The 9,532-nt window shown below is 45.0% G+C and overlaps 1 non-coding gene across 1 annotated transcript; it reads right to left on the reverse strand.

Annotated features, from left to right (window-relative positions):
* Positions 1-8,800: 8,800 nt before the first annotated feature.
* Trnas-cga lies at positions 8,801-8,875 on the reverse strand. Its single transcript has one exon. It is a non-coding gene; the product is annotated as a tRNA-Ser (tRNA).
* Between the last annotated feature and the right edge of the window lie 657 nt (positions 8,876-9,532).

The following is a 9,532-nucleotide window of genomic DNA, read 5'->3' on the forward strand; positions in this document are numbered from 1 at the left end:
TTGGTCACTCCAAGCTCATTAGCCCAAAACATCGAGAATACGTACCACCTCTTATCCTAAATGGAACAAATATTAACTTCTCTCCCTCAGCAAAGAGTTTGGGAGTAATAATAGATGAAAATCTAAATTGGACCGAGCACGTAACTCCAGTGTGCAAAAAAGCATCAGCATCCCTTCATGTCCTACAAAAATATAAAAAAACTCTCCCCTTTCGATCTGAAAAAGAAATTAGTACAAACGCTTATACTCCCAATCATTGACTACAGCGATATTACCCTACAAGGCCTCTCTCAGGAAAATTCACGACGTCTAGAACTGGTCATGAATGCCTGCGTCCGATATATCTGTGACGTTCGACTTTTTGATCACATTTCACCAGCATATGCAAAATTGTCCTGGCTGCGTGCAGACAAACGCAGAGATTTCCATACACTCTGTCTCATCTACTGCCTTATAAATGTACACTGTCCCTCATATCTCTCCTCGTCCCTAACGCTCATGTCGGAACAACATGACAGAAACACACGTTCCCATTATAATAAAATCCTCTCCATTCCACTGCATCGCTCAGTCACCTTCTCAAAGTCCTTTACAGTAGCGGGAACCCGACTCTGGAATAACCTCCCTCGTTATGTTAGAGAATTTAAAAACATGCCCGGCTTCAAAAAACAGTTAATGACGTATCTACTTAAGCAACAGTAATGCCTTCCTCTGAACATGAATGCTCTTCACCTCATTACTTTCCCTCTTTCCCCCTCCTTAAATCTCCCTTCCCCAAAACTCGCTATACTAGTAAACATCTACTTTACACACCAAGATATTAATGTACATCTGCACAAACCAACATTACTATTGCCAATCTTTCTCATGTTGGTCATTATCATTTGATTTTTTTAATGTTATTATTATTGCTTTTATCATAATCTGTATGTATAGCACCTGTTGTAAAAATACTGCCGCATTTACTTTATTAGGTCTTAGTCACTACTCTTTATTCATATTGTTTCCAGAGTAAGCTAATTTTCTCATTTAAACTATGGTCATGATGGAACTCTGATGTGTGAAATGCTGCATGTGTGGAACACTGGTCCGATGTAAAATAAATAAATAAATAAATAAATAAATAAATAAATAAAAACCAACTGCGTTCAACAAGAATGTGAACGAATATTCCCTGAATGGGATTCCAATTTCTACAATGGATCAAAGGATGACCTATGCCATATCACATCTATAATCTAGGTTTAAATTAAGTTTCACAAGAGAGAAAACTCTCAAAATGGTCTACAGTGACCCTCAATTATCTATAATTACTTATCTAACTTGTCGTAAATTACAGTGGCTGATGTGGCTTCTCAATAACTATATAAGAGAAAAATCATCGCGTTTCAGATTTTTACTTCAAGTGGCAGATGTGAACACCATGAGCTTTAATTGACGATCGACACTAGTATTACGCAAAAAGGGGTGTAACAGATGAGACTTCTGCAGTTCTGAGTGAAGCTTTATGCGCTGTTATGCGGAATCGCGTGCATTCAATACCTTGTCGGTGTTCGTCAGGGGGCGGCGGACAGCACAGCTCCACTCACCTCGCCGTCTCGGAAGCAACTCTCCTACTTCTCCTTATTACAATTTACCGAAGTTCGTTTAAAAAAACTATCTGGCTGTGTTTTCATCTGACCAATCAGGGTCTCAATGTTAACCTTAAGCTCCGCCTACCAAAACTTCTGTCTAGCCAATGAGAAACGTTATACTTTTCGTGGCGGGGCAATGTTTTTAAAGTTTGCAACGTAACAGAGACGCAAAAAGTCTCACGCTAAAACTTGCAGCTGGTGTGGTCCTTTAGTGTTATCGTAATATCTGTACTGTTCTTCTGGAGTGCTCTATCTTTTAACATGAGCTGGGGGGTTGTCCTAACGTAACAGAGACGCGAAAAAGTCTCACGCTAAAACTTGTGGCTGTGTTATCATAAGATCTATACTGTTCTTCTGGAGGGCTGTAGCTTTAAACATGGGCTGGGGGGTGGTCCTGACGTAACAGAGACGCGAAAAAGTCTCACGCTAAAACATGCAGCTGGGGAGGTCCTAGTGGTTAGCTGGCGACGTGGGTGTCGAGTCCGTCCCTTATCGTAGGGCCTTCTAGCTTAACACGGTTCTGCTCTCGGCTGCTGTTCTCGTTTCTCCCCTCGGAACTGCGTCTGTCTCACGGTGGGAAGGTATGACATGCATTTAGGCATTCTTGTGTTAGTCTGTGGTATTCCATTTGCTCACTCGTTACTCGTATTACTTTGGCTAATTTAATGTCACGATTTATTCGGAGCTATGTGACATACTACTGGATTTGCTTATCATGTCAGGGTTTTCATGGAAGGTGTTGGATTTGCCTGACACCTTACAAAGTTTTTATTTACGAGCGGCAGGAAGCGGAACTGGTCATTTCTGATGTGGAGGTAAACAGCCGCGGCCTCCCCTTGCACTTCATGCCGAGTGCTGTTCTGTGCTTAGTCGCTAGTCATCCGTTCCAGCCGAGTACTGAGTATACTGCAGTGGTCGTACCTTCGTGGGTCCGAGCGCTCTCCTTCCCGTAGATCGCTTTGGTATGTCCCTCTCACGGGGTTCAGTTCTTCAGTTGTCACCGAGCCACCGTCGATCCGCGAAGTACTTGCGCCGACAGTGTTGAGTGGCGGCGTTGTCACTTTTTCTGCAGATACACTGAGGTGACAAAAGCCGTGGAATAGCGACATGCACATATACAGATGGCTGTAGTATCGTGTACACGAGATGTGAAAGGGCAGTATGTTGGCGGAGCTATCATTTGTACTCAAGTAATCCGTGGGAAAAGGCTTCGGGCGTACAATGAGAATTAACAGACTTTGAAGGCGGAATGGTAGTTGGAGCTAGACGCATACAACGCTCCATTTCGGAAATCGATAGGGAATTCAATATTCTGACATCCACAGGGCAAGAGTGTGCCGAGAATACTAAATTATCTGCCACAGCGGGCAACGCAGTGGCCGAGGGCCTTCATTTGACCGCCGAGAGCAGCGACGTAGGCGTAGTCTTGTCGGAGCTAACAGATAAAAAATACTACGTGAAATAGCCGAAGAATTCCATGTGGGACATGCGACAAAGTATCCGTTAGAGCAGTGAGGCAAAATCTGTTTGGCAGCGGACGACCGACGCGACTGCCTTTGCTAACTGCACGGCGTCGACAGCAGCGCCTCTTCTGGGCTCGTGATCATATCTGTCGGAGCCTAGACAAGTGGAAAACAGTAGGCTGGTCAGACGAGGCCAGATTTCAGTTGTTAAGTGCTGATGGTAGGGTTCGAGCGTGGCGCAGACCTCGTGAAGCCGTGGACCCAAGTCGTCAACAAGGCAGTGTCTCAATAACGGTGTCAGCTGCGATTACATGGAATGGACTGGGTACTCTGGTCCAACTCAAACGATCAGTGACTGCAAAGCTTATTTTTTTCAGTCACTTCGAAATCATTTGCAGCCAGTCATAGACTTCATGGTCCTAAACAAAAATAAATTTTTTATGAATGACAATGCTCCATGTCACAGGCCACAACTGTTCGCGATTGGTTTGAAGAACATTCTGAACAATTCGAGCGAATGATTTGGCCACCCAAATCACCTGACGTTAATCCCATCGAACATTTATGGATTGTAATCGAGAGGTCAGTTCGTAAACAAAATCCTCCACTATCCACACTTCCGCAATTATGGACGGCTATAGAGGCAGCATGGCTCAGTATTTCTGCAGGGGACTTCCATCGACTTGTTGATTCCACCCCAAGTCGGGTTGCTGCACTAAGTCGGGCAAAAGACGGTCCGACACATGTTGGGAGGAACACGATGACTTTTGCCACCTCTGCGTAATTCTTTCAGAGGCAGCCAAGGATTTGGAAGACCAGTCCAGTGGAAGGACACCATCTTGAAAAAATGTTATAAGACGAACATCAACTAAACGAAAATGAAGGTATGAAAAGACACCATTTCACTGGTCTCTTACAAACACACATCAAAAAACGTTTTCCATCACCTCGGAAACTGTACAGAAAATTGGAATATAGATCAACATAAACATCATTTCCGCTCTTTTCATTGCTCATGAAAACCACACATTGCATGTTGTACCACCTTACAGCGAGACCTTCAGAGGTACTCGTCCAGATTGCTGTACACATCGGTACCCCTAATACCCAGTAGCAGGCCCTCTTGCATTGATGTATGCCTTTATATGTCGTGGTACGCTATCCTCAAGTTCATCAAGGCATTGTTTGTCCAGATTGTCCCACTCCTCGATGGCGATTCGGCGTCGATCCCTCAGAGTGGTTGGTGGGTCACGTCGTTCATAAACAGCCCTTTTCAAAATATCTTAGGCATTTTTAGTAGGGTTCATGTCTGGAAAATATGCTGGCCACTCTAGTCGAGCAATGTCTTTATCCTGAAGGAGGTCATTCACAAGATGTGCACGATAGAGGTGCGAATTGTCGTCCATGAAGACGAATGCCTCGCCAATAAGCTGTCGATATGGTTGCACTATCGGTCGGGGGATGGCATTCACGTATCGTACAGGCGCTATGGCGCCTTCCATGACCACCAGCGGCGAACGTCGGCCCCACATAATGCCACCCCAAAACATCAGGGAACTTCCACCTTGCTGCATTCGCTGGACAGTGTATCTAAGGCGTTCAGCCTGACCGCTTTGCCACCAAAAATGTCTCCGACGATCGTCTGGCTAAAGGCATATGCGACATTCATCGGTGAAGAGAACGTGATGCCAATCCTGAGCGGTATATTCGGTATGTTGTTGGGCCGATCTGTACCGCGCTGCATGGTGTCGTGATGGACCTCGCCATGGACATGAAGTTGCGCATCATGCAGCCTATTGCCTGAGTCGTAACAAGATGCCCTGTAGCTTGAAAGGTGGCTACACTGAGCCACTGCGCCAGAGATTGCGCCAAAGAGTACTATTAAGCCGCCTCCACAGTGCTTGTTGAGAGCTCGTAGAGTTAGTGCCTGTTAAGAACTCGTAGAAGTCAGTGTGTGTGGCAGAGCTCGCAGAAGACAGTTCGTGTTGAGATGTGCTAGTGGGCAAGGCTTGTCGAGATGTTATAGTAAGGAGTGTTTGTTCCATGTTTTATCCAGTTATTTGATGGGAGAGATAGCAGATGTTATTGTAATGATCAGAGTGCATTTCGTCAATATATATGAAGGTAAAAACCGCAATGTTCTTTTATTATTTGTGTGTCTGAAATAATGTGTCATTACAGGTTCAGTCAACAAAGCATCTGGCTTGTGTTCTTGTATTAGAGTGAATTCTGGTTTTCTTGCGTAATTATAGTTTTTCTAATTTTCTTTTATCACGTCAGTATAATTGGTATTTAAAAATTCTTGTCTTGTTGAAGAAGAACCGTGCCAGATGTGTACGTTGAGTCACACTCTCACATACAGAACAGTTACTCTTGTGCTTATTGGTTTTGTAGGTTTTATAGTTGCTGGGGACTTAATTAATTAATTGTGTCAACGAAAAATTTCATTTCATTCTTGTTGTTGTTCTTTGCAGTCAGATAGCGTAACAATACTAGTCAGGGCCAACCGTTTACGAGACTTGCGTAATCGACTTACAGCTACTAAAAAACATAAAAAATATTTTCAATCATATTTAATTAAGCCCCCATGCACGTGGCGACCGCTGCTTCGGATCGTCCCTTGGAATTCTTCTGATTGTGAAAATAGTAGATGGTAGTATTGTTGTAGTAATTTGTAGTTTAGTAATTGTAGTCTATTTTGCATGTGTAGATTTGGTAATTGGCATTCTTCTAATGGTATTTTTCAAAATTTAATTTTATTGCCTTGTATACGCGTTTGACAATTTTGTGCAATTATTTCAATTGTTCGTTAATCGTGTTTGAGGGAAACATCTCGTGTGAATAGTATTGTTGGAGATAAAGAGTCATTGTGTGTGATTTTCGAACAGTTAACTACCAAATGTGTCAGTACCGAAACCCGAGTCACGACACTTACGGAAGACGTAAATAAACAGAAAGAACAAATAGGTGACTTGTCGGAAAGAGTTGAGGAGATTTCAGATAAATTGACAAATCTTAGTTTACATGGGGACAGAGATTCGGATGATACAGCTCCATTACCATTTGCAGAAACCAAAGAGTATCAGAACATAAATAAGCATGTTGAGAATCAGGGAAAATTTAATGAACGCGTTAAAAGGGAAGTTGAGGCATTACGAAAGCAAGTCAAACAAATCGCAGGCGAAATTGTATGAAAAGACAGTAGAAGAAATTTAGAATCACAGATAGCAGAAGGGTTTGAAGAAAGTAATTTATTTCATTTACGGGATGCGACAAGAGAGCGCCAGGCGCGCGAACTTGACAATAATCATCATTGGGACTGGGACAGACGCGGTAGGTCTTTGTCGCCACGAGGCGAAAGTTTTGACTATAAACACTTTTTGACTGTCCGGAAATTTAAGATCTTCCGCAATTCTAAGAATGACATACATCCATGTGCATGGTTAGATCAATTTATGTACGCACTTCCACCAAATTGGCCACTAAGTCACAAAGTGGAATTTATGTGTGGATATTTAGAGAACGAACCGGCGACGCGGATGGGCGCACTCATTAGAGATTGTAATAATCTGAATGATTTTTATCATGCATTTCTATCGGCATATTGGTCCGAAAACACACAAGACAGAGTCAAACATAGTCTGATTATGCAGCGTAATTTTAAACAGTCTGAGTTCCGCACGCCGGCAGAGTACTTTGAAGACATGATTCCAAAGAATCAGTTCCTGTCCAACCCTTATAGCCCGACTGAATTAATTCGCATTTGTTTAACTAAGTTGCCACAATCCATAAGACAAATTGCTTTAGCTGGAAGATGTAAAGACGACATCGAGACTTTTAAGACTTTGTTGCAAGAACTTGAGTATGACAACGACGACGGGACTTCTCGTAACTTTTTCAGTAGCAGTATTTACAATAGATTTTCAGAGAAAAGAGATAGTGATCGGAACGGGCGTTATGTGAGTAATTTTGAGAATGACAGACGTAACAGACAGGACAATAGATACCAGCCCTATGACAATAACAGACGTTCTAACAGAAATTACACAGACAACTATAACAACGGTAATTCGTACCGGAATGATCAATCATACGGAAACAGTAATCGGTATTATCAAGACAGAAATTATTCAAACAGTAATAGAAATTCTTACTACAGAAATAATCAGGGTGAAACTTCCTGGCAGATTAAAACTGTGTGCCCGACCGAGACTCGAACTCGGGACCTTTGCCTTTCGCGGGCAAGTGCTCTACCAACTGAGCTACCGAAGCACGACTCACGTCCGGTACTCACAGCTTTACTTCTGCCAGTACCTCGTCTCCTACCTTCCAAACTTTACAGAAGCTCTCCTGCGAACCATGCAGAACTAGCACTCCTGAAAGAAAGGATACTGCGGAGACATGGCTTAGCCACAGCCTGGGGGATGTTTCCAGAATGAGATTTTCACTCTGCAGCGGAGTGTGCGCTGATATGAAACTTCCTGGCAGATTAAAACTGTGTGCCCGACCGAGACTCGAACTCGGGACCTTTGCCTTTCGCGGGCAAGTGCTCTACCAACTGAGCTACCGAAGCACGACTCACGTCCGGTACTCACAGCTTTACTTCTGCCAGTACCTCGTCTCCTACCTTCCAAACTTTACAGAAGCTCTCCTGCGAACCATGCAGAACTAGCACTCCTGAAAGAAAGGATACTGCGGAGACATGGCTTAGCCACAGCCTGGGGGATGTTTCCAGAATGAGATTTTCACTCTGCAGCGGAGTGTGCGCTGATATGAAACTTCCTGGCAGATTAAAACTGTGTGCCCGACCGAGACTCGAACTCGGGACCTTTGCCTTTCGCGGGCAAGTGCTCTACCAACTGAGCTACCGAAGCACGACTCACGTCCGGTACTCACAGCTTTACTTCTGCCAGTACCTCGTCTCCTACCTTCCAAACTTTACAGAAGCTCTCCTGCGAACCATGCAGAACTAGCACTCCTGAAAGAAAGGATACTGCGGAGACATGGCTTAGCCACAGCCTGGGGGATGTTTCCAGAATGAGATTTTCACTCTGCAGCGGAGTGTGCGCTGATATGAAACTTCCTGGCAGATTAAAACTGTGTGCCCGACCGAGACTCGAACTCGGGACCTTTGCCTTTCGCGGGCAAGTGCTCTACCAACTGAGCTACCGAAGCACGACTCACGTCCGGTACTCACAGCTTTACTTCTGCCAGTACCTCGTCTCCTACCTTCCAAACTTTACAGAAGCTCTCCTGCGAACCATGCAGAACTAGCACTCCTGAAAGAAAGGATACTGCGGAGACATGGCTTAGCCACAGCCTGGGGGATGTTTCCAGAATGAGATTTTCACTCTGCAGCGGAGTGTGCGCTGATATGAAACTTCCTGGCAGATTAAAACTGTGTGCCCGACCGAGACTCGAACTCGGGACCTTTGCCTTTCGCGGGCAAGTGCTCTACCAACTGAGCTACCGAAGCACGACTCACGTCCGGTACTCACAGCTTTACTTCTGCCAGTACCTCGTCTCCTACCTTCCAAACTTTACAGAAGCTCTCCTGCGAACCATGCAGAACTAGCACTCCTGAAAGAAAGGATACTGCGGAGACATGGCTTAGCCACAGCCTGGGGGATGTTTCCAGAATGAGATTTTCACTCTGCAGCGGAGTGTGCGCTGATATGAAACTTCCTGGCAGATTACAACTGTGTGCCCGGCCGAGACTCGAACTCGGGACCTTTGCCTTTCGCGGGCAAGTGCTCTACCAACTGAGCTACCGAAGCACGACTCACGTCCGGTACTCACAGCTTTACTTCTGCCAGTACCTCGTCTCCTACCTTCCAAACTTTACAGAAGCTCTCCTGCGAACCATGCAGAACTAGCACTCCTGAAAGAAAGGATACTGCGGAGACATGGCTTAGCCACAGCCTGGGGGATGTTTCCAGAATGAGATTTTCACTCTGCAGCGGAGTGTGCGCTGATATGAAACTTCCTGGCAGATTAAAACTGTGTGCCCGACCGAGACTCGAACTCGGGACCTTTGCCTTTCGCGGGCAAGTGCTCTACCAACTGAGCTACCGAAGCACGACTCACGTCCGGTACTCACAGCTTTACTTCTGCCAGTACCTCGTCTCCTACCTTCCAAACTTTACAGAAGCAGGAGAGCCGTGTCATTGACAGTTCCTGTCTCTCTGTATCTCCTCCATGTCCGAACAATATCGCTTTGGGTCACTCCGAGACGCCTGGACACTTCCCTTGTTGAGAGCCCTTCCTGGAAGAAAGTAACAATGCGGACGCGATCGAACAGCGGTATTGACCGTCTAGGCATGGTTGAACTACAGACAACACGAACCGTGTACCTCCTTCCTGGTGGAATGACTGGAACTGATCGGCTGTCGGATCCCCTCCGTCTAATAGGCGCTGCTCATGCATGGTTGTTTA

Source organism: Schistocerca americana, chromosome 1 (assembly GCF_021461395.2).
Source record: "Schistocerca americana isolate TAMUIC-IGC-003095 chromosome 1, iqSchAmer2.1, whole genome shotgun sequence".
Classification (NCBI taxonomy): domain Eukaryota; kingdom Metazoa; phylum Arthropoda; class Insecta; order Orthoptera; family Acrididae; genus Schistocerca; species Schistocerca americana.